At 38.8% G+C, this 5,165-nt stretch overlaps 1 long non-coding RNA gene across 2 annotated transcripts; it reads left to right on the top strand.

Annotated features, from left to right (window-relative positions):
- The first annotated feature begins 3,425 nt into the window (after positions 1-3,425).
- On the top strand, positions 3,426-4,426 carry LOC127919458 (uncharacterized). 2 transcript variants are annotated; one of them, XR_008103038.1, is made up of 5 exons: positions 3,426-3,600; positions 3,803-3,914; positions 3,988-4,071; positions 4,117-4,172; positions 4,336-4,426. It is a non-coding gene; the product is annotated as an uncharacterized LOC127919458 (long non-coding RNA). The 2 variants fall into 2 exon arrangements; XR_008103037.1 differs by lacking the exon at positions 4,336-4,426 and having other exon boundaries at positions 3,988-4,246.
- The last annotated feature ends 739 nt before the right edge of the window (positions 4,427-5,165 follow it).

The raw sequence follows: 5,165 nt of genomic DNA, 5'->3' as shown, positions 1-5,165 counted from the left end.
AGACCTCCACGGGTCTGGTTCATCCTTGGGAGCAATTTCCAAATGCCTGAAGTTACCACGTTCATCTGTACAAACAATAATACGCAAGTATAAACACCATGGGACCATGCTCCCGTCATACTGCTCAGGAAGGAGACACGTTCTGTGTCCTAGAGATTAACGTACTTTGGTGCGAGAAGTGCAAATCAATCCCAGAACAACAGCAAAGGACATTGTGAAGATGCTGGAGGAAACAGGTACAAAAGTATCTATATCCACAGTAAAACGAGTCCTATATCGACATAAGCTGAAAGGCTGCTCAGCAAGGAAGAAGCCACTGCTCCAAAACCGCCATAAAATAGCCAGACTACGGTTTGCAACTGCACATGGGGACAAAGATCGTACTTTTTGGAGAAATGTCCCCTGGTTTGATAAAATAAAACTGTTTGGCCATAATGACCATTGTTATGTTTGGATGAAAAAGGGGGAGGCTTGCAAGCCGAAGAACACCATCCCAACCGTAAAGCACGGGGGTGGCAGCATCATGTTGTGGGGGTGCTTTGCTGCAGGAGGGACTGGTGCACTTCACAAAATAGATGGTATCATGAAGAAAGAAAATTATGTGGATATATTGAAGCAACATCTCAAGACATCAGTCAGGAAGTTAAAGTTTGGTCGCAAATGGTTCTTCCAAATGGACAATCACCACAAGCATACTTCCAAAGTTGTGGCAAAATGGCTTAAGGACAACAAAGTTAAGGTAATGGAGTGGCCATCACAAAGCCCTGACCTCAATTTGTGGGCAGAACTGAAAAAGCATGTGCGAGCAAGGAGGCCTACCAACCTGACTCAGTTACACCAGCTCTCTCAGGAGGAATGGGCCAAAATTCACCCAACTTATTGTGGGAAACTTGTGGAAGGCTACCCGAAACATTTGACCCAAGTTAAACAATTTAAAGGCAATGCTACCAAATACTAATTGAGTGTATGTAAACTTCTGACCCACTGGGAATGTGATAAAATAAATAAAAGCTGAAATAAATCATTCTCTCTGCTATTATTCTGACATTTCACATTCTTAAAATAAAGTGGTGATCCTAACTGACCTAAAACAGGGAATTTTTACTAGGATTAAATGTCAGGAATTGTGAAAAACTGAGTTTAAATGTATTTGGCTAAGGTGTATGTAAACTTCAGACTTCAACTGTACCTGATAACATTATTTTGCATGACCTTTTTTGATAGCCCACTATACCAAACAGAGCAGGCATAATCAAAATGACACTGAGTCAAGGTTGAGACAAGCAGTTCCTTAACGTTAATGTTAAAATGTCTAACGTTACGATATAAAAATATATATATTTGTTCGCCATTTTAGAAATAATTTTAGTAGCAATCAGGTCTCCAGAATGGGATAATCTAGGGACACACCAAGATAAGATACACTTGTTTTAGATTCAATCTCCTTGCCTGCACAGTTTACTGTTATCTTGTCACCCTAAGCAATCTACGTTTTGTTCCAAACAAAATCGATTCGGGTTTCCCAAAATGTAGTGACAATTTGCTGTCACACAACCAATCACAAAAAAAAATGCAATTCCTTACTGAGGGTCTCTTCTATGTAAACTGTATCCTTCCCTGATACCAGTATGGCTGAATCATCAGCATAAATAAAGAGTTTATACAGGTTTACTGTATCTGGCATATCATTTTTTATTTTTTACCTTTATTTTACTAGGCAAGTCAGTTAAGAACAAATTCTTATTTTCAATGACGGCCCTGGAACAGTGGGTTAACTGCCTGTTCAGGGGCAGAACGACAGATTTTGTACCTTGTCAGCTCGGGGATTTGAACTTGCAACCTTTCGGTTACTAGTCCAATGCTCTAACCACTAGGCTACCCTGCCGCACATAACATATATTAGAAATAAGAGAGGACCTAAAATGGATCCCTGCGGTACTCCATAAAATATTTATTTGGCCTCTGACGGAACATCACCAACATTACATACTTGTGTTCTGTTGGTCAGATAAGACCTAAACCAATTCACTGCTACATAGTTTAGACCCATGCATGTCAGTTTCATCAGGGGAATGTCATTGGTCCACAGTGTCAAAAGCTTTCTGCAAGTCTAACATGACCATACCTGAATAGTTCCCCCTTCTCACTTTCCTGCTTAATGTGAAAGGTGAATAAGGCAAGTAATCCGTGGAATGAAGCCAGACTGGAGTTCATAAAGAAGTTTTATCTCTCAAGTTGATTAATAAAACAAATCTCTCAACAACTTTGGATGAGGTGCTGAGGATTGACACAGGCCTGTAGTTTCCTACATGCTCTTCTTGGATGAGGTGCTGAGGCTTGACACAGGCCTGTAGTTTCCTACATGCTCTTCTTGGATGAGGTGCTGAGGATTGACACAGGCCTGTAGTTTCCTACATGCTCTTCTTGTAGAGTGGAACCGCCCCGGGGCTGTTTTGAGATCCTTGGGAAATGTACCACTACTAATAGAAAGGTTTACAAATATGTGTTATCCTTTTAGCAGTGACACAAGCACTACCCTTTATTTGTTTGAATTTTTTTTTTTTAACCCGGACGACGCTAGGCCAATTGTGCGTCGCCCCCACGGACTTCCCCGGTCGCGGCCGGTTACGACATAGCCTGGGCGCGAACCCAGGGACTCTGATGGCACAGCCCTTAACCACTGCGCCACCCGGGAGGCCAGCACTACCCTTTATGAACCTTGCAGGAAGATTATCCAGTCCAGTTGCTTTTGTTGGTGCTCTTTAAGCATCGTAGATTGTTCACTTGGTCCTCTGTTATCATGCACAGCGCAAACAAATCATTTGTGATACCTTTGCTATGGTAAAAGTTGGTAATGCAAACTGTTCATAGTGTCCAGAGAAGGTCGGTAACTTCTTAACCAGAGATGAGGCTATAGTGGTTAAACATTTTTTTTTAACCCACTGTTCCCAGGCCGTCATTGAAAATAAGAATGTGTTCTTAACTGAAAAAATTTAATTAGCAGGAAATAGTCATCACCCAAGTGAAAGTGGAAGGAAGTAGATCTATTATCAACACAGTCACATCTTATCTTATATTATCTTCGTTTTTACATTAAGTATGATCACTTATCTCACAAGGTACTAAAAATATTGGGGAAAATGTTTTTAACTTGAGAGTCAAGAACTCAACACAAGTTTATCTTTTTCAGCTTTTGAAATTGTCAACGAGTAGAAACTTTCCAAAACTGTCAATGACTACATAATAAAGCATCTCATTGGCTTAGAATTTAAAACTGGTATGGATACAACCACCACATTAACTGGTTGAAACAGGAAATAGATTTAAAACTGGTACTGACTAGTCTAATACATGTATTCTACACTGACTAGTCTATTACATGTATCCTATACTGACTAGTCTATTACATGTATTCTACACTGACTAGTCTAATACATGTATCCTATACTGACTAGTCTATTTATCCATTAGGTCTATTACATGTATCCTATACTGACTAGTCTATTTATCTATTAGGTCTAATACATGTATCCTATACTGACTAGTCTATTACATGTATCCTATACTGACTAGTCTAATACATGTATCCTATACTGACTAGTCTAATACATGTATCCTATACTGACTAGTCTAATACATGTATCCTATACTGACTAGTCTAATACATGTATCCTATACTGACTAGTCTATTTATCTATTAGGTCTAATACATGTATCCTATACTGACTAGTCTAATACATGTATCCTATACTGACTAGTCTAATACATGTATCCTATACTGACTAGTCTATTTATCTATTAGGTCTAATACATGTATCCTATACTGACTAGTCTAATACATGTATCCTATACTGACTAGTCTATTACATGTATCCTATACTGACTAGTCTATTACATGTATCCTATACTGACTAGTCTATTACATGTATCCTATACTGACTAGTCTATTACATGTATCCTATACTGACTAGTCTATTTATCTATTAGGTCTAATACATGTATCCTATACTGACTAGTCTAATACATGTATCCTATACTGACTAGTCTAATACATGTATCCTATACTGACTAGTCTAATACATGTATCCTATACTGACTAGTCTATTTATCTATTAGGTCTAATACATGTATCCTATACTGACTAGTCTATTACATGTATCCTATACTGACTAGTCTATTTATCTATTAGGTCTAATACATGTATCCTATACTGACTAGTCTAATACATGTATCCTATACTGACTAGTCTATTTATCTATTAGGTCTAATACATGTATCCTATACTGACTAGTCTAATACATGTATCCTATACTGACTAGTCTATTTATCTATTAGGTCTAATACATGTATCCTATACTGACTAGTCTATTACATGTATCCTATACTGACTAGTCTAATACATGTATCCTATACTGACTAGTCTAATACATGTATCCTATACTGACTAGTCTATTTATCCATCAGGTCTAGTACATGTATCCTATACTGACTAGTCTATTTATCAGGTCTAATACATGTAAAACAACAATATGTTAGTATATATTTATATTTATTATTATATTTATATTTATTGGCCTCAAAGCGCTACAGCCACTCTGTGATGACAAGCTCTGCTCTTTTATTGAGGGATCTAGTCTAGATTAAACCTCATAGGTAGACCGTTTTACCATGTCGAGGTTTCATTCAGGTCTCTCTGTTTAACCAAATACTCTGTCTTTGACAGGAGAGAGATCAGACTCTCATTCTGAAAGCGGGACGAGGCCTTCAGAAGAACCTGACCCAGAGACGTCCAAACCAGCGAGAGCACACCACTGCTCCCAGTGTGGCAAGAGATTTATCCGGTTAGGGCACCTGAAAGAACACATGAAAACACATACAGGGGAGAAGCCTTACCACTGCTCCCAGTGTGGAAAGGGTTTTGGACAGTCAGGGCATCTAAAGGTGCATGAAAGAAGACACACTGGAGAGAAGCCATATCAATGCTCCCAGTGTGAAAGAAATGTTTCTCACCAGGGGACCTGAAGTCACATGAGAGAACACACACACAGTCTTTAGAGAGGCCTTTCCAATGCGCTCAGTGTGGAAAGAGATTTATCCAGTCATCGCATCTGAAAGAGCATGAAAGAATACACACAGGAGAGAAGCCGTATCAATGCTCTCAGTGT

Source organism: Oncorhynchus keta, unplaced genomic scaffold, assembly GCF_023373465.1.
Source record: "Oncorhynchus keta strain PuntledgeMale-10-30-2019 unplaced genomic scaffold, Oket_V2 Un_contig_16734_pilon_pilon, whole genome shotgun sequence".
In the NCBI taxonomy this organism is placed as follows: domain Eukaryota; kingdom Metazoa; phylum Chordata; class Actinopteri; order Salmoniformes; family Salmonidae; genus Oncorhynchus; species Oncorhynchus keta.
This window is presented reverse-complemented; position numbering and strand designations above follow the sequence as displayed.